The 19,845-nt window shown below is 44.2% G+C and overlaps 4 long non-coding RNA genes across 4 annotated transcripts; 2 read left to right on the top strand and 2 right to left on the bottom strand.

The window, feature by feature from the left end:
* Window positions 1–2,763: 2,763 nt before the first annotated feature.
* On the bottom strand, window positions 2,764–3,600 carry LOC146862084 (uncharacterized). Its single transcript, XR_014978368.1, has 4 exons — window positions 3,533–3,600; window positions 3,339–3,430; window positions 3,156–3,242; window positions 2,764–2,831 (listed from the first exon to the last, which is right to left on the bottom strand). It is a non-coding gene; the product is annotated as an uncharacterized LOC146862084 (long non-coding RNA).
* Window positions 3,601–7,907: 4,307 nt separating this feature from the next.
* On the bottom strand, window positions 7,908–8,743 carry LOC146862085 (uncharacterized). Its single transcript, XR_014978369.1, has 4 exons — window positions 8,676–8,743; window positions 8,483–8,574; window positions 8,300–8,386; window positions 7,908–7,975 (listed from the first exon to the last, which is right to left on the bottom strand). It is a non-coding gene; the product is annotated as an uncharacterized LOC146862085 (long non-coding RNA).
* A 196-nt stretch (window positions 8,744–8,939) lies between these two features.
* LOC146862086 (uncharacterized) lies at window positions 8,940–9,775 on the top strand. Its single transcript, XR_014978370.1, has 4 exons — window positions 8,940–9,007; window positions 9,109–9,200; window positions 9,297–9,383; window positions 9,708–9,775. It is a non-coding gene; the product is annotated as an uncharacterized LOC146862086 (long non-coding RNA).
* Window positions 9,776–14,082: 4,307 nt separating this feature from the next.
* LOC146862087 (uncharacterized) lies at window positions 14,083–14,918 on the top strand. Its single transcript, XR_014978371.1, has 4 exons — window positions 14,083–14,150; window positions 14,252–14,343; window positions 14,440–14,526; window positions 14,851–14,918. It is a non-coding gene; the product is annotated as an uncharacterized LOC146862087 (long non-coding RNA).
* Window positions 14,919–19,845: the final 4,927 nt, after the last annotated feature.

Raw genomic sequence — 19,845 nt, forward strand, 5'->3', positions numbered from 1 at the left:
GATGGAGGCGTAAAATGGTGTCAGTCAGAACCCATGAGGAGTTCAAAAGTGAAAGGCAAGAATGAGAATAAAGCATGAAGCTCAAACTCAATAATCAATAATTGCAGAACTTCCTATAAAGGGAAATAAAGCATGGTGCAAATAGGTCTTGGCAAAAAACAATCAATAAGAGGTGAAGTATAAAGCTTTGGTGGGAATAGAATGCCAAAAGGGCTCAGTCTCCTCTCCTCTCTCCAGCTCCGTCTTCTCCCTTCTCTGCTTTGCTCTCCGTTCCCCTGCTCTGCTAAAACTGCTGTCCTGTACTAGGAACAGACATTTTAAAAGGACAGCATAATAATGTTGCAATACATATTGCCTTGTTCTCTTTTTATTAGCGAATACGAATTCAGCAGCCTCCAAAGGGCATTCTCTCTTCCGTTCTCACAGATCTTCCATCATCCGAGCAGGCTGTAGCAGCCTATTTTCTACAATACAACAAAAAACTATCTCCACATGGCTCGAGTCTTCCTTAGCTCGAGTCTTTGTTTGTTTTCCATGACTTCACAACATTTCCTAATCTTCTAATAAGATAAAATGTATTTTAACTAATACAATAATCCGTGTGAAGCATTACATTAGCTGCATGAAAAGATTTTATTAAGCAGAAAATCTATTGAAACTGTCATAAGAGAAGGTCAAACCATGAGCAATGCATTTTTGTTAATACATGTATTTTCTTCTTCCCTCAGCAAGTAAAATAAAGCTCTACTCAATTATGAATGGTATTCTGTGTGAACGATAACATTTACCAGCAACAAATTATACGATATCAGTGAGAAAGTTCAGTGTTACATGCTATAATTTATGTGAAGCGAAAGATAACATTCCTTTCTATGTTAAATGAAAAAGTTTAGAGCTTCAAGCAATCACAAAGTTAAACTGAGGTCAGCTCCTCAAGCATGCACGCCCTTGCATTTTTATTCAAACCATCATTTTAGCAAGCTGTCTAAAGCATGTTCAAGATTTACATTTAACAAGTATGTCTACGTTTTATTTTAATTCAAACTGTACATTATTTCTGCATCCGTTAAAATATTGTAAGTTTGATAAAAGCACATTCTACAGTCAAGAGAAAATCCAAGTCAGTCATTTGTGGATGGTTTAGCATTTCCTAAAGAACATTATTCGTGAATGAAAATGTCCAGCGAAGGCCTGGCATTGAAAATGAATGAATTGTGCGTTTTGCACAATTTTTCTGAGTCATTGTAAAAGTAATTTGTTCCTGTTTAAGCATAAGGCAAATTATCAGCTCTGTTATTAGGTATTGAAGCTACATTTTCCTGCTCTATCAAACATCAAACCACTCATCCGGTGATATAGCCAGAAATGATTGCCAGCAAATGCAGCACCAGACTTTGAAGAGATGGAAATGCAGACACCAACCAGACAAATTCACCACCCTATGATAACTGCACCATCTGGAGGCAGCTCACCACAAAAGCTAATATTGTGCACTAAACAAAAAACAATCACAGGGCCTCTCAAAAACCAAATAAAATGATGCTCTTAAATGCTATCAAGCACTGTCTAAACCCTTCAGCAAGCCCCACAAATGCAAACACTAAAATGAACAAGATTGGCAAGCTCCAACACCACTTCAACTGCACACAACCACTGACATCCCTATATTAATCCTGCCCATCCTGCCCAAATGAACATTATTCATTGCCCTTGCCACAAAAGGCCTGACAATCGTAGCACAGCCACACATCCTATCACACTGTCATCAACTATGAAGAAAATAACAGGAGCAGCACTCAAACTTAAACTGAAGATCATCCATGCATTCCTTCATCATGGTATGGTCCCAGATGCCCTCTAGACTGCACACAAGCTGGATCAGGATTTTGACAACCTTGTCAAGTACAATCCAATCAATAGGCCTATCATTCCTCAGAAAAGCAATTGGGAAAGCATTGCTACCGAGCTCCCTAGCCAGATGATGTGCAAGGCCCGTTTGCAGATTGAAATATATTGTATTTGAATTTATATGCCATTTATTAGCCCTGACGAGCTGCTAGCTTGCTTTGTGGGCTTAGTCTAGTGTAAGAGTTCAGTCAAGTGTAAGCGTTTACAGGTAGCCATGATGTTCCCATTGATTTTCATGCAGCTTTAAGTATTTTTTTGATGGAACTTGTGGAGGTTTGTCTAGGTTTCCATAGGTGGCTGAAAAAAGTTCATGCACTCAAGCTGATGGACTGCTTCACATACTATTAGAAACACTGTCATGCCTATGGATATTACATTTTATACTGTTTGTGATTTGGTTGTCATAGTATTCAGGCTCATAAAACTTGACACACATACATACAAACCTCTACCCCCATATATTCCATAGGTAGCAAAAATGAAAGCCTCCTTCATGCAGAAAACAAGTATATAGCAAGAGCCGCAGCTCAGATCAATGTGGAAGAGAACAATGGTTCGGGATGGCCTGAGAAGGTCCAGTGAAATGAAAAGCCCTTAGGAGGGCGAGATGATTTAGTATAGGTTCAAGGACTCATATTGGAGAGTGATACTTAATATAGAGAAACAAGGGACAGGAGAGGTCAATGTATGACACTTATTTATTGAACAAAGATTGAATTCAAGTGCTCACATATTTAGTGACAAGAAAGCGTGACATGCAGGTGAGGGTGGAGTCTTTAAAAGAGAACATCGCATTGGCAACAATAGAGAACCATTTTTTAAATAAGATTAGTACAAAATAGGTTCGAGTTGCATAGGGTCGACGGCGTTTCGAACTCAGTTATTTGAGTTCATCATCAGGACAAAATGTGAGCATATGAACTCTAAATGTGAAAAAAATACAGAAAAAATAAATAAATAAACAAGTACAAAACATAAATTAGTCCCTGAACTGTAACAAGCATCACAAGCAATTAATGAGCGGTACATGGTGTTCTCCAAAACGTGATGCAATTACATAAAGATAAAAAATCGGTAACCTGGCAGAGTCAGCAAAGTCATGGAACTGAGCAGTCTAGTGCCCTGAAGGAATGCGCAATTACAAGAATATGATGTTAGAGACTCGGAGCTCATAGTGACGAAGTAAATTATAGCGCTAGGGGCGGAGGTTGGGGCATCATTGCGCGCGCATGAAGTGGAACACTTACTGAGCATATGAGCGGTAGAGTGACGGGATAGTCGTCAGTAAAAACGTGTTCGTCGCGGTAGTGAACGTCTTGATTTGAATCAATAGCCTAAGAAAACGGAGTGATTATGGGATACAACTGGACAAAGCGCGTGGTGATTAAAGCAAGAATACCGCGTGGTGTTACGGTAGTGAAGACACTTACTGAAGTAATAAACTGGGTACGGACTTCTCAATAAATGGAAGCGCGGTGTCTGTGCCGAAATTTAATTCAAGCAGGTATCAGGAGGAAGTTGCCTGAGGAAAAAGGGGGGGGGGGTGTTATTGTTAAAGGGACGTAGTACGGTGTGTGTACATGTAAATACGGGGCGGTGCCAGAATTAGAGCGAGGACACTTACTTAAGGTAGGAGTGTAATCATGCCTGCTCAGCGAGTTGAGGCGAGTTTTCGGTGCCGAGGAACTCAATCTGTAGAGGAGGATGCGGGAGGTTACCTTCAGGCGGATATCAAAGCCACGAGCAAGTGGAGGGAAGGGGATTTTGGTTTTAATAGTACTTACTTAATCCATGCGGCACTCGGTGCATTCAATGGGGGTCACGGGGAGTGGAGCGAATCCTGTGTGCGTGTAGTTACGCGCGGCGACTGGCCATGAAGTGGGAGGGGGAGGTATTTAAGGGGCAGGGTTGCCATTGGTTACTCGAGGCGTCTGCAGCTGCGCCGATCGCAAGGTGTGAAAGCCCAACAAGGGTAGTAGGCTCAGGAGGTGCCTGTATGCAATTAAAACCGCTAGCATGAATGGGACTGCTCGGGTTACTAGTTACTGTGATGGAGCATGATTCCATACCGTTGGGCACACAATGTTGAGAATTCTTAAGTCTGGGGTCAATACAAAAGGGCCAAAGGGGGTATTGGGCGGTGCAGTAACTAAATTGCAGCGTCAATATAGTAAAGGCAGCGTAGGTGTTCAAATACTTGCCCGCTTAGTATACATTCAATTATATACAAGTAGTACAATAAGAAACAGAAGGGTTGCTTTACATACAAGAGTACAGAATTGCATGTACGAGGTCTCAGGGTTGGCAAGAAGAGACTGGTGTTGCAAGAGTTAATGGCATATTTGAACACAGAAGGTGGTTACAGAATGGTTCTGTATTCGTCCAGAGTGTTAAGTCCTTGTTCAATGGAGCGGCATTTAAAAATCCATTTACATTCCATGCGGTTAAGGATTTGCTGTTGATTTCCTCCTCTGTGGTTGTGTTGTAGGCTGTCAATCACTTGCCATGTGAAATCAGATTCAGAGTGTCCTTTGGCCAGAAAATGTTCCACAAGAGGTGCCGTTTGTGTTTTGCAGCGGATCCTGCTCCTGTGTTGCGAGATCCTAGTCTTGATTTTCTGCGTGGTTTGCCCGATATAGAGTAGTTGGCAGGGACATTTTATACAGTAGATCACATTTTGTGAATTACAATTAGAGAAGAACTGTAAAGTGTGTTTGGTGCCATTATATTCAAAGGACTGGGTGTTACAGGTGGAATCACACGACAGACAGTTGTTACATTTATAGTGGCCTTGTAGAGGAGGGAGGCCAAGGAAAGAATGAAGAGTATTGTCCTTGTGCACTGGTTTCTGGGCTCTAACTAGGTGGTCCTTAATATTACGTCCTCTCTTGAAGGCAAAGAGTGGAGTGCCTGTATTGAGTTCCAATGGGCCTAGTACTGACCAGTGTTTCTTTATCATTTTGGTAAGTTTGTTGCTAACCGGGCAGAAGGTAGTGACGCATGTGATTTTGTTGAGGGATGCCTTCTCTTTGGGTTGCAGCAGGAATTCACGATGTGAGTACCATGCTCGTTTCATTGACCTCTTTACTAGACGTCTAGGGTAGCCCCGATTGGTGAGTTTTTTACATAGGATTTCAGCCTCTTGGAAGAAATCCTCTTTGAACCTGCAATTTCTGCGAATACGCAGGAATTGACCGTAGGGTAGGCCATCTCTCAGAGCCCTGGGATGACAGCTATCGTACTGTAAGAGGGTGTTACGCTCTGTAGGTTTTCTAAAGAGGGTAGTGTAGAGTTCACCCTCGGACGTTTTGACCGTGACGTCTAGGTAGTCAATTTTGTTTTTATTGAAATTGTAGGTAAATTTTAGGTCCGGCTGGGTGTTATTGAGCCATACACTGAATAGTTGGAGTTCAGTTTCAGTGCCAGACCAAATCATGAAGACGTCATCTATGTACCTTCGCCATACGCGAATTTTGTTAAAGAAGGGGTTGTTGTTGTTGAGGATGAACTTATTTTCAATGTCATCAACAAAGAGTATGGCAAAATTAGGAGCAAAAATGGCCCCCATTGAAGTGCCTTTACATTGCCTGTAATACTGGTCTTCAAACATAAAATAGTTTCTGGTGAGGGCTATTTCCAGGAGTGAGATGATGAATTCTGTTGGGACCCGATGAGGTGCTGGGCGTAGATTGAGATGTTTAGTGATAACTTCTATGCCTTTGTCTTGGGGAATGTTGGTGTATAGTGACTCGATGTCCAGAGTGACCAGGAGTTCAGTTTGGGGGTCAAAGGGCTGGGATTCAATTAGGTTGATAAAGTGAGTGGTGTCCTTAACGTAAGTGGCGGTGTCTTGTACCATATTCTTTATAAAGAAGTCAATGTAGCTCCCTAAAGGTTCTAGAATGGATCCGCAACCAGAAAGGATGGGTCTGCCTGGTGGAGTTTCCAGATTCTTATGGATCTTGGGAAGAGTATATAGGACAGGAGTCCTAGGGTTTTTATTATTTAGAAAGGAAAATTCGTGTTTGCTGATGTAGCCTTCTTCTAGAGCCGTTTTGGTAGCTGTGAGGATGAGGTCACTGATGTCTTGAAGAGGATTGCGCATAAGGCGTTCATAGTGTGACGTGTTCCTGAGTTGGCGTTGGATTTCATTGTCGTAGGCGGTTTTGTCCTGTAGGACGATACCGCCTCCCTTGTCACAGGGTTTTATCACCACGTCAACGAGGTTTTTTAGAGCGTTGAGACTATGTCTTTCTTCAAGGCTAACATTGAAGGGAGTGAACCTGTAGTTAGTTTTTATGTTGTTGAAGTCTTTAAGTACGAGATGTTCGAAGGTAATAACTTCCGGGGGCATCGAACCAGTGGGTGGATTGAATGTGGATTTGGGTCGCAATCCTGTGATATCATTTCTCGTGGTTGTCTCTTTATCTTGGAAAAATACATTAAGTCTTACTTTCCTAAAGAATTGAAGAATTTCGGTGTGGATGTCAAACCAGTTAGGTTTTTCCGTGATGACAAAGGAAAGTCCTCTACTAAGTAGGGCTATGTCAGTCGAGGCCAGCTGATGTTTGGAGAGGTTAAAGATAGGCATTTGGTCCATGTTAGATGAGAGAGGTGGGAGGGGGGAAGGTGTTAGTATTGGTAACCCCATTGGTAGAATTTCCTGCGTGTTTGTCGCTCCCCTGGGGGGAGGTTGTACCTGGGCCTCCCTCTGCCCCGACCTCTGCCTCTCGGTCTCTCCCCTGTGAATGTTTGGCCTCTCTCTAAAAAATTGGGATTGTATGTAGAGGAGCTAGTGCCTTCCCCGGGATCAGAGTTGTCGGATTCTAGAGAGGAGGTTGAGAACGTGACCGGCTGCCTGTTTCTGAATCTACCCCAAGTACCTGTTGGGTACCTCTGTTGATCTTGGTTGTTTTGAGTAAAGAAGTCTTCTCTGAGGTAAGGGTAGGTTTGTTCTTTGTTGTAGGTCCTTATGTCCTTTGTCACTTTAGTTGACTTTTTATGGTGTTCAAAGTTTTGAAAGTCAACAATGGTACGTTCTAGTTTCTCCAGGGCTGATTTGGCATCTGCTAGGCTGTCTAGTTCTAAGATTGCCTTTTCTAGTTCTCGGATTTCTAGTAGTTCTTTTCTACTGTGTTCTAATGCAGTGTCAATACCTAGCACCATCCAGTGGCGGGAACACGTAGTGCCAATGTGGGCGAAACCGTTCTTAAATTTTGGGTCTTGTAGGAAGATTGCAGGGATGTTGCGTACTTGCAAACCTACTGGAATGATGTCTGCCTTCAGATATTCCGTAAGCATACGGGCGTGTAGTTCAGTACGTATGTGTTTCTTTTTTAGTCTTTCTAGACTAATAAGTTTTTCACTTGCTACATTAGAGGGAGTGTTGTTGGCTGGTATCGGTGTATGGAAAAGTGAAGGACCATTAATCAATCTTGCTATATATTCCTCGGTATAGGTTGGGATAGTGGGTGTAGACATAGTCTGATAACGAGGTAGGGCTTCTGGCTGGCCTGTAAGTTAGGGTGATGTACATAGATCAAAGGAGGGAACAGAGTAATTTCTTTATAGTATAACTTAATATAACCACTAAAGAGTGGAACCCTTGCAGTGAAGCCACTGCACGTACGAGTGTTTTAAAGAACAAGGGTACCCCTTATGCGAACCTGGGGTGATACAATGTGGAAGAGAACAATGGTTCGGGATGGCCTGAGAAGGTCCAGTGAAATGAAAAGCCCTTAGGAGGGCGAGATGATTTAGTATAGGTTCAAGGACTCATATTGGAGAGTGATACTTAATATAGAGAAACAAGGGACAGGAGAGGTCAATGTATGACACTTATTTATTGAACAAAGATTGAATTCAAGTGCTCACATATTTAGTGACAAGAAAGCGTGACATGCAGGTGAGGGTGGAGTCTTTAAAAGAGAACATCGCATTGGCAACAATAGAGAACCATTTTTTAAATAAGATTAGTACAAAATAGGTTCGAGTTGCATAGGGTCGACGGCGTTTCGAACTCAGTTATTTGAGTTCATCATCAGGACAAAATGTGAGCATATGAACTCTAAATGTGAAAAAAATACAGAAAAAATAAATAAATAAACAAGTACAAAACATAAATTAGTCCCTGAACTGTAACAAGCATCACAAGCAATTAATGAGCGGTACATGGTGTTCTCCAAAACGTGATGCAATTACATAAAGATAAAAAATCGGTAACCTGGCAGAGTCAGCAAAGTCATGGAACTGAGCAGTCTAGTGCCCTGAAGGAATGCGCAATTACAAGAATATGATGTTAGAGACTCGGAGCTCATAGTGACGAAGTAAATTATAGCGCTAGGGGCGGAGGTTGGGGCATCATTGCGCGCGCATGAAGTGGAACACTTACTGAGCATATGAGCGGTAGAGTGACGGGATAGTCGTCAGTAAAAACGTGTTCGTCGCGGTAGTGAACGTCTTGATTTGAATCAATAGCCTAAGAAAACGGAGTGATTATGGGATACAACTGGACAAAGCGCGTGGTGATTAAAGCAAGAATACCGCGTGGTGTTACGGTAGTGAAGACACTTACTGAAGTAATAAACTGGGTACGGACTTCTCAATAAATGGAAGCGCGGTGTCTGTGCCGAAATTTAATTCAAGCAGGTATCAGGAGGAAGTTGCCTGAGGAAAAAGGGGGGGGGGTGTTATTGTTAAAGGGACGTAGTACGGTGTGTGTACATGTAAATACGGGGCGGTGCCAGAATTAGAGCGAGGACACTTACTTAAGGTAGGAGTGTAATCATGCCTGCTCAGCGAGTTGAGGCGAGTTTTCGGTGCCGAGGAACTCAATCTGTAGAGGAGGATGCGGGAGGTTACCTTCAGGCGGATATCAAAGCCACGAGCAAGTGGAGGGAAGGGGATTTTGGTTTTAATAGTACTTACTTAATCCATGCGGCAAGTACTATTAAAACCAAAATCCCCTTCCCTCCACTTGCTCGTGGCTTTGATATCCGCCTGAAGGTAACCTCCCGCATCCTCCTCTACAGATTGAGTTCCTCGGCACCGAAAACTCGCCTCAACTCGCTGAGCAGGCATGATTACACTCCTACCTTAAGTAAGTGTCCTCGCTCTAATTCTGGCACCGCCCCGTATTTACATGTACACACACCGTACTACGTCCCTTTAACAATAACACCCCCCCCCCTTTTTCCTCAGGCAACTTCCTCCTGATACCTGCTTGAATTAAATTTCGGCACAGACACCGCGCTTCCATTTATTGAGAAGTCCGTACCCAGTTTATTACTTCAGTAAGTGTCTTCACTACCGTAACACCACGCGGTATTCTTGCTTTAATCACCACGCGCTTTGTCCAGTTGTATCCCATAATCACTCCGTTTTCTTAGGCTATTGATTCAAATCAAGACGTTCACTACCGCGACGAACACGTTTTTACTGACGACTATCCCGTCACTCTACCGCTCATATGCTCAGTAAGTGTTCCACTTCATGCGCGCGCAATGATGCCCCAACCTCCGCCCCTAGCGCTATAATTTACTTCGTCACTATGAGCTCCGAGTCTCTAACATCATATTCTTGTAATTGCGCATTCCTTCAGGGCACTAGACTGCTCAGTTCCATGACTTTGCTGACTCTGCCAGGTTACCGATTTTTTATCTTTATGTAATTGCATCACGTTTTGGAGAACACCATGTACCGCTCATTAATTGCTTGTGATGCTTGTTACAGTTCAGGGACTAATTTATGTTTTGTACTTGTTTATTTATTTATTTTTTCTGTATTTTTTTCACATTTAGAGTTCATATGCTCACATTTTGTCCTGATGATGAACTCAAATAACTGAGTTCGAAACGCCGTCGACCCTATGCAACTCGAACCTATTTTGTACTAATCTTATTTAAAAAATGGTTCTCTATTGTTGCCAATGCGATGTTCTCTTTTAAAGACTCCACCCTCACCTGCATGTCACGCTTTCTTGTCACTAAATATGTGAGCACTTGAATTCAATCTTTGTTCAATAAATAAGTGTCATACATTGACCTCTCCTGTCCCTTGTTTCTCTATATTAAGTATCACTCTCCAATATGAGTCCTTGAACCTATACTAAATCATCTCGCCCTCCTAAGGGCTTTTCATTTCACTGGACCTTCTCAGGCCATCCCGAACCATTGTTCTCTTCCACATTGTATCACCCCAGGTTCGCATAAGGGGTACCCTTGTTCTTTAAAACACTCGTACGTGCAGTGGCTTCACTGCAAGGGTTCCACTCTTTAGTGGTTATATTAAGTTATACTATAAAGAAATTACTCTGTTCCCTCCTTTGATCTATGTACATCACCCTAACTTACAGGCCAGCCAGAAGCCCTACCTCGTTATCAGACTATGTCTACACCCACTATCCCAACCTATACCGAGGAATATATAGCAAGATTGATTAATGGTCCTTCACTTTTCCATACACCGATACCAGCCAACAACACTCCCTCTAATGTAGCAAGTGAAAAACTTATTAGTCTAGAAAGACTAAAAAAGAAACACATACGTACTGAACTACACGCCCGTATGCTTACGGAATATCTGAAGGCAGACATCATTCCAGTAGGTTTGCAAGTACGCAACATCCCTGCAATCTTCCTACAAGACCCAAAATTTAAGAACGGTTTCGCCCACATTGGCACTACGTGTTCCCGCCACTGGATGGTGCTAGGTATTGACACTGCATTAGAACACAGTAGAAAAGAACTACTAGAAATCCGAGAACTAGAAAAGGCAATCTTAGAACTAGACAGCCTAGCAGATGCCAAATCAGCCCTGGAGAAACTAGAACGTACCATTGTTGACTTTCAAAACTTTGAACACCATAAAAAGTCAACTAAAGTGACAAAGGACATAAGGACCTACAACAAAGAACAAACCTACCCTTACCTCAGAGAAGACTTCTTTACTCAAAACAACCAAGATCAACAGAGGTACCCAACAGGTACTTGGGGTAGATTCAGAAACAGGCAGCCGGTCACGTTCTCAACCTCCTCTCTAGAATCCGACAACTCTGATCCCGGGGAAGGCACTAGCTCCTCTACATACAATCCCAATTTTTTAGAGAGAGGCCAAACATTCACAGGGGAGAGACCGAGAGGCAGAGGTCGGGGCAGAGGGAGGCCCAGGTACAACCTCCCCCCAGGGGAGCGACAAACACGCAGGAAATTCTACCAATGGGGTTACCAATACTAACACCTTCCCCCCTCCCACCTCTCTCATCTAACATGGACCAAATGCCTATCTTTAACCTCTCCAAACATCAGCTGGCCTCGACTGACATAGCCCTACTTAGTAGAGGACTTTCCTTTGTCATCACGGAAAAACCTAACTGGTTTGACATCCACACCGAAATTCTTCAATTCTTTAGGAAAGTAAGACTTAATGTATTTTTCCAAGATAAAGAGACAACCACGAGAAATGATATCACAGGATTGCGACCCAAATCCACATTCAATCCACCCACTGGTTCGATGCCCCCGGAAGTTATTACCTTCGAACATCTCGTACTTAAAGACTTCAACAACATAAAAACTAACTACAGGTTCACTCCCTTCAATGTTAGCCTTGAAGAAAGACATAGTCTCAACGCTCTAAAAAACCTCGTTGACGTGGTGATAAAACCCTGTGACAAGGGAGGCGGTATCGTCCTACAGGACAAAACCGCCTACGACAATGAAATCCAACGCCAACTCAGGAACACGTCACACTATGAACGCCTTATGCGCAATCCTCTTCAAGACATCAGTGACCTCATCCTCACAGCTACCAAAACGGCTCTAGAAGAAGGCTACATCAGCAAACACGAATTTTCCTTTCTAAATAATAAAAACCCTAGGACTCCTGTCCTATATACTCTTCCCAAGATCCATAAGAATCTGGAAACTCCACCAGGCAGACCCATCCTTTCTGGTTGCGGATCCATTCTAGAACCTTTAGGGAGCTACATTGACTTCTTTATAAAGAATATGGTACAAGACACCGCCACTTACGTTAAGGACACCACTCACTTTATCAACCTAATTGAATCCCAGCCCTTTGACCCCCAAACTGAACTCCTGGTCACTCTGGACATCGAGTCACTATACACCAACATTCCCCAAGACAAAGGCATAGAAGTTATCACTAAACATCTCAATCTACGCCCAGCACCTCATCGGGTCCCAACAGAATTCATCATCTCACTCCTGGAAATAGCCCTCACCAGAAACTATTTTATGTTTGAAGACCAGTATTACAGGCAATGTAAAGGCACTTCAATGGGGGCCATTTTTGCTCCTAATTTTGCCATACTCTTTGTTGATGACATTGAAAATAAGTTCATCCTCAACAACAACAACCCCTTCTTTAACAAAATTCGCGTATGGCGAAGGTACATAGATGACGTCTTCATGATTTGGTCTGGCACTGAAACTGAACTCCAACTATTCAGTGTATGGCTCAATAACACCCAGCCGGACCTAAAATTTACCTACAATTTCAATAAAAACAAAATTGACTACCTAGACGTCACGGTCAAAACGTCCGAGGGTGAACTCTACACTACCCTCTTTAGAAAACCTACAGAGCGTAACACCCTCTTACAGTACGATAGCTGTCATCCCAGGGCTCTGAGAGATGGCCTACCCTACGGTCAATTCCTGCGTATTCGCAGAAATTGCAGGTTCAAAGAGGATTTCTTCCAAGAGGCTGAAATCCTATGTAAAAAACTCACCAATCGGGGCTACCCTAGACGTCTAGTAAAGAGGTCAATGAAACGAGCATGGTACTCACATCGTGAATTCCTGCTGCAACCCAAAGAGAAGGCATCCCTCAACAAAATCACATGCGTCACTACCTTCTGCCCGGTTAGCAACAAACTTACCAAAATGATAAAGAAACACTGGTCAGTACTAGGCCCATTGGAACTCAATACAGGCACTCCACTCTTTGCCTTCAAGAGAGGACGTAATATTAAGGACCACCTAGTTAGAGCCCAGAAACCAGTGCACAAGGACAATACTCTTCATTCTTTCCTTGGCCTCCCTCCTCTACAAGGCCACTATAAATGTAACAACTGTCTGTCGTGTGATTCCACCTGTAACACCCAGTCCTTTGAATATAATGGCACCAAACACACTTTACAGTTCTTCTCTAATTGTAATTCACAAAATGTGATCTACTGTATAAAATGTCCCTGCCAACTACTCTATATCGGGCAAACCACGCAGAAAATCAAGACTAGGATCTCGCAACACAGGAGCAGGATCCGCTGCAAAACACAAACGGCACCTCTTGTGGAACATTTTCTGGCCAAAGGACACTCTGAATCTGATTTCACATGGCAAGTGATTGACAGCCTACAACACAACCACAGAGGAGGAAATCAACAGCAAATCCTTAACCGCATGGAATGTAAATGGATTTTTAAATGCCGCTCCATTGAACAAGGACTTAACACTCTGGACGAATACAGAACCATTCTGTAACCACCTTCTGTGTTCAAATATGCCATTAACTCTTGCAACACCAGTCTCTTCTTGCCAACCCTGAGACCTCGTACATGCAATTCTGTACTCTTGTATGTAAAGCAACCCTTCTGTTTCTTATTGTACTACTTGTATATAATTGAATGTATACTAAGCGGGCAAGTATTTGAACACCTACGCTGCCTTTACTATATTGACGCTGCAATTTAGTTACTGCACCGCCCAATACCCCCTTTGGCCCTTTTGTATTGACCCCAGACTTAAGAATTCTCAACATTGTGTGCCCAACGGTATGGAATCATGCTCCATCACAGTAACTAGTAACCCGAGCAGTCCCATTCATGCTAGCGGTTTTAATTGCATACAGGCACCTCCTGAGCCTACTACCCTTGTTGGGCTTTCACACCTTGCGATCGGCGCAGCTGCAGACGCCTCGAGTAACCAATGGCAACCCTGCCCCTTAAATACCTCCCCCTCCCACTTCATGGCCAGTCGCCGCGCGTAACTACACGCACACAGGATTCGCTCCACTCCCCGTGACCCCCATTGAATGCACCGAGTGCCGCATGGATTAAGTAAGTACTATTAAAACCAAAATCCCCTTCCCTCCACTTGCTCGTGGCTTTGATATCCGCCTGAAGGTAACCTCCCGCATCCTCCTCTACAGATTGAGTTCCTCGGCACCGAAAACTCGCCTCAACTCGCTGAGCAGGCATGATTACACTCCTACCTTAAGTAAGTGTCCTCGCTCTAATTCTGGCACCGCCCCGTATTTACATGTACACACACCGTACTACGTCCCTTTAACAATAACACCCCCCCCCCTTTTTCCTCAGGCAACTTCCTCCTGATACCTGCTTGAATTAAATTTCGGCACAGACACCGCGCTTCCATTTATTGAGAAGTCCGTACCCAGTTTATTACTTCAGTAAGTGTCTTCACTACCGTAACACCACGCGGTATTCTTGCTTTAATCACCACGCGCTTTGTCCAGTTGTATCCCATAATCACTCCGTTTTCTTAGGCTATTGATTCAAATCAAGACGTTCACTACCGCGACGAACACGTTTTTACTGACGACTATCCCGTCACTCTACCGCTCATATGCTCAGTAAGTGTTCCACTTCATGCGCGCGCAATGATGCCCCAACCTCCGCCCCTAGCGCTATAATTTACTTCGTCACTATGAGCTCCGAGTCTCTAACATCATATTCTTGTAATTGCGCATTCCTTCAGGGCACTAGACTGCTCAGTTCCATGACTTTGCTGACTCTGCCAGGTTACCGATTTTTTATCTTTATGTAATTGCATCACGTTTTGGAGAACACCATGTACCGCTCATTAATTGCTTGTGATGCTTGTTACAGTTCAGGGACTAATTTATGTTTTGTACTTGTTTATTTATTTATTTTTTCTGTATTTTTTTCACATTTAGAGTTCATATGCTCACATTTTGTCCTGATGATGAACTCAAATAACTGAGTTCGAAACGCCGTCGACCCTATGCAACTCGAACCTATTTTGTACTAATCTTATTTAAAAAATGGTTCTCTATTGTTGCCAATGCGATGTTCTCTTTTAAAGACTCCACCCTCACCTGCATGTCACGCTTTCTTGTCACTAAATATGTGAGCACTTGAATTCAATCTTTGTTCAATAAATAAGTGTCATACATTGACCTCTCCTGTCCCTTGTTTCTCTATATTAAGTATCACTCTCCAATATGAGTCCTTGAACCTATACTAAATCATCTCGCCCTCCTAAGGGCTTTTCATTTCACTGGACCTTCTCAGGCCATCCCGAACCATTGTTCTCTTCCACATTGTATCACCCCAGGTTCGCATAAGGGGTACCCTTGTTCTTTAAAGCAGCTCAGATCAAGGCCTTCATGGGAAGTGGGACTTTGAAATATAGAGAGAGAGGAAAGATGGGGGACATCGAAGGTAGGAGAAAGCCGCGATTGCCAGTGATCAAGGCAGGAGAAAGTTAGTGGCTGCCAGTTTAGTGGCTGCCAGTGTGGCCCAGTAGCACTCATTTTTGGGGACCACCACCTATTTTCCTCATCAGACAATGCCCAAGAGAGGGAGAAAACACACAAGGTAAAAGGAAAGAGGAAGAGAAAAATGGAAAAATCATCACAAAGGGAGAAAGCAAGCCTGCTTCAGGGAGATGAAAGGGCAGGGTGCCTGATAGTTGATAAATGAGATATGGGGGTGTAATAAAGACTATGCTTTGGGTGCATGGATATTTATTAGCACCACCCAGGTTTCTGATCAGAGCTTTGGGCACCAAAACTCATTCTTTTACCAATTGAGCATTGGAAGAAAGCCGTGGATTCAGTTATTGTGTAGGTGACAATAGTTGCTCTGCATTCGGTGCCTGGGTCAGGGTTCTGGACCCTAGGCTCAGTGACGTGAGCTCAAAACACTACAATGCATCTCAAAAAGCCTTAGACTATCTGCTCAAATGAAGTGGCAGATTTATCATTCTTTAATGCAGCACAACGCAGCAAGCAACCGTGCAGCACTGTGTGAAAGGGAAAGGGCAGAAATGCACCGTATTTACCTTTATACATTTCTGTCCTTTCCTAGCGCTGGTGCACTTTTGGCTGCCAAAGCAGAAATCCTTTCGTCATGTTGCAAGGGTGACTCCGTTGTAAGCAGAATTATTGTTGTGCTCTATAGCACACATAGAAAGAGGAAAAAACGAGGAGAAATAAAGATGTTTCTCCTCTTTACGCCTCACCTGAGGAAGCACAGCATTTTGACGCATTCCCAGGTCTGCAACTAATGATGAATCTAGGAATGTGCTAAAATCCATGGGTAGATGCATGGGAACACCCACGCTCCACCCATGGAACGCCTCCCTGGGGCAAAGTAACGCAAGGCAGTCATTTACGCTGCCTTGCGATTGTTCCAGATTTATCAAGCCATGCAGGGCCATGCAAATCTCACTTAGGTTTTGCATCACCCATGCATCCCCCTGTGTGTAGCAAGGGCGATGCAAGACCTTGATAAATCAGACCCAAAGACTCTTAATGCTTCAGCTAGCAGGGTCTAGAGACCTAACATTAGCGAGAGCTGAACCATTAATCAAAAATGCACACAATCACCTAACCGCTGATGCAGCACTCTCCCACGTGTTTCCCAGATGGGCCTGGATACGTTTGTGGGTAGGGGCAGAAACATCACCATTGCAACAAACCTCACCAGCACAATGTGCAAACAACAGCATGCCCTGCACATTTTTCTTCCTGTCCACCTGGTCCCAGGTATTTGAGGTGGCTTGTAATGGTCGTCAAACAGATAAAATCCCAGCTTTTCACTTTCCAATCTTACATGTCCTACGGTGTATGGTGTAGGACCTACACCATACATAGTGCCATTTACAAATGGAAGGAGTTAGGTCTACAACCCCTATAACATGGACTTACCCAATCAGTTCATCCAAACACACTAGAAATGCCAACCATGCATTGGCGATAAACCCCTTTCTCATAACACATCGACGTTAACACTGGGGCCTTGAAGAAACGCATGCTGACAGGCTGCCAGAGAAGCCCATAGCGTTCGTTGCCGGCCATATCTAAGGGCATCAGACACAGATGGACTAGTATAGGTGCAAAGGCACTAGGGCCCAGGATCCAATCAGCGCCTGCTTTTCACTACCAAACCAGGACATGATGGACCCAATTTACTGGGTGCTGTGACTCTTCTGCTGATGCCTGGGAGAGTGCTGATGCCGAGCCTTTATGAAACAGGATCTGCAAACAGCTTCAAGGACCAGGAAAAAAAGAAGTTGGGCCTGAGGTCCATAATACTCTCAATAATCAAGACATAGCATAGTAATCATTTAAAATTTCGATATGCATGTTGGAAGTATTGCTGATGCGCATACATTATTCCATGGCGCTGTTATGATCAAGGAAGTGTCATACTTGGCAACTTATATGGTGCCACCGTGTGTCCCATGTTTCCAGCTTCCCTCGCATGGTCACTAGTGAGGAGCCGAAATCGCACGGTGGCAGGGAAAACGAGCTGAAAGCCACTGTAAACAGTGGGTGTCCAGCTCGTTTTTTAGAGGCTGTAAGCAGCAGATGTCCATTGAAAGGTGTGAAAACTCTTGATAGCCCTTGGCACCATGCCCCGCCCATTCCAGGGCCCCGCCCCTCCTCACACTGAGAAGTTATTTTGTAAATTGGCAGGTATGCAGTGTGACTTTCTTCTCCATATACACACACGCGCACACACGCACACACACACACACTCACACGCACAGCACACTCTCCACTTGTGTGCACCATATAAATTATGCAGAATCAGGGTCGTAACCGAGACCCTGCAGCAACCCGCTTTAACAACAATGCAGCAGGAAGCACCCGGCACACAGGCCACTCACTTCATGCAATCGGAAAAATAAAATGACAATAACGATACCTTATTGTCATTTTATTTTTCCTTTTCTGCGCAGTGGGGCAACAGTCCTCCGCCTTAGCGGAGGAGCTGCCACTGGATATTTACATACTGCAGAGCAGATCTGCAAGATTTCTACAGTGGGTATATGCAAATCATCCATTTACCCACAGAGTCATCTTAGAAATATGCTTGCTCATATCTTGTTCCTGTAGGTATGGTTTCCAGTATCTTGCAATTGTAATGGGATAGAGTTTAGGGATGCATTAGCCCCATGGTAGAGGGTGGGAGTGCAAGGTACTTGCATCCAGGGTGGAATCAGGTCCATTACCTAACAGAACTACTTTGCTAGCTTAGGTGCTTAGTTTCCCCATTGCATCTGCTGCATTGGCATACATGATGAAAGGTGTTGGATTGCTATGGTTGTTCCCCTAGGCACCAGGAGATTATGATAAATGATAGCCTGTGCTAGGTACTTTGAAAAGGATGCAACAGAAAAGTCTGCAGGGCCCAACAAGTGGATGCAGACTGCTGCACGTGCAGGTACAGATTGTACTGCTTAACCAGCATATACCTGGCAGCGTATTACGGAAAATGCCTGGGGGTGCAGCTGGTGTGTGCGCCTGCTTTGTGCTCTCTCAGGGCACTTTCGTATTATAAAGAAAGGGCCGCAGACGTTTGTGTGTCCCCTTCTGTAATATTGGTTGTTCTGGTACACATGTAGTGCCAGCGCTATCATGAAAGGGTTTTCGTTAATTTTCATGGGAGTGTGGCCACCTGCAAATAAGGAAATCACTTTAGCACTTTGTGGGCGCCATATTACAGTATCAGACACAGAGGCAACAACCCCTTAGGAGGTGCACTGAAAGGCAGCCCTCCTCTTGCGCCAAAGTGGGTCACGTGGACTCCCCCAGACATTCCCCAGCAGGTGGGTGCGGTCACTCACAGAACTCGAATGCAATGGGATCTCAAATTCCTCTTCAAACTTCAGACGGGTTGCCACCTACACTGTGAAAGGTTTAAAGCAGCCACTCCATATTCATTTAAATGCACTGCAAGTTTGCAGGTTGTCCTAAGGGCAGCACATTCACTGTAATAGAGCGAAGTTTCCCTGTTCGCTCCCCGCACACCTGTTTAACCCTTTCGCTGCGGCGGGAATTCCGCCGCAGCGCTGGGGGGTGCGGGGGACCAGCGCGGTGGCGCTGTGCTCATGACGGAGCCGCTCCGTCATGAGCCACGGTTGAGCTGTGCTCATGACGGAACGGTTCCGTCATGACTCCGCCCATTTGCGTTGTCCCCCCGCACAGGCGGGGAAACAGCGCCGCGTAGGCGGAGCGGCCGCCAACGGCCGTGACATGACGGAACCGTTCCGTCATGAGCACACGGCAACCGTGGCTCATGACGGAGCGGCTCCGTCATGAGCGGGGAAGGGGTTAATGGCAGTGACGAGAGGGATATGAATAATCGTCCGCTCTCCCTCATCCCTCCCCAGTCACTTACTAGAGAATGATTGATGTGTGTTGTAGGGAAGCTATGATGTCCATTTACATAGGGCCTGATTACGACTGGTTAGAGTGTATTCAGCGTATTCCAACCTGTGTGTAAATCTGTGATGTGTTCAACATATCCGATAATTATTGGATGCCTTAAATACCTCAATCTTTGTTAACTTTTGGTAGGTCAAACCTGCTGAAATTTAACAGGGGAAATGAGTTTGGTATTTATCTTACCATGTAGATTTTGGGTCATTAAACAACAAAATCTGCATGTTATTCACCCAAAACTCATAATTTGTTATAAAAAAGCACCTTAACTCGTAATCAAGCCCATCATTTTCAGCTAATCCAAAGCTCTCGGCTCTTGCATGTCTCCTGTTTTGAGACATGAATGGGCATGCTGTTTTTCATCTACAGTCAGGCTCCGACATATAAGAGTAGCCCAGTATCTGCCCCTCGGCCCACCTATGCACTAGGTTTACCCAGGGATTTAAGTGGGCCTGGTCTCACCGGTGCTGCGCA

This window comes from Triturus cristatus, chromosome 2_2, assembly GCF_964204655.1.
Source record: "Triturus cristatus chromosome 2_2, aTriCri1.1, whole genome shotgun sequence".
NCBI classification, from domain to species: domain Eukaryota; kingdom Metazoa; phylum Chordata; class Amphibia; order Caudata; family Salamandridae; genus Triturus; species Triturus cristatus.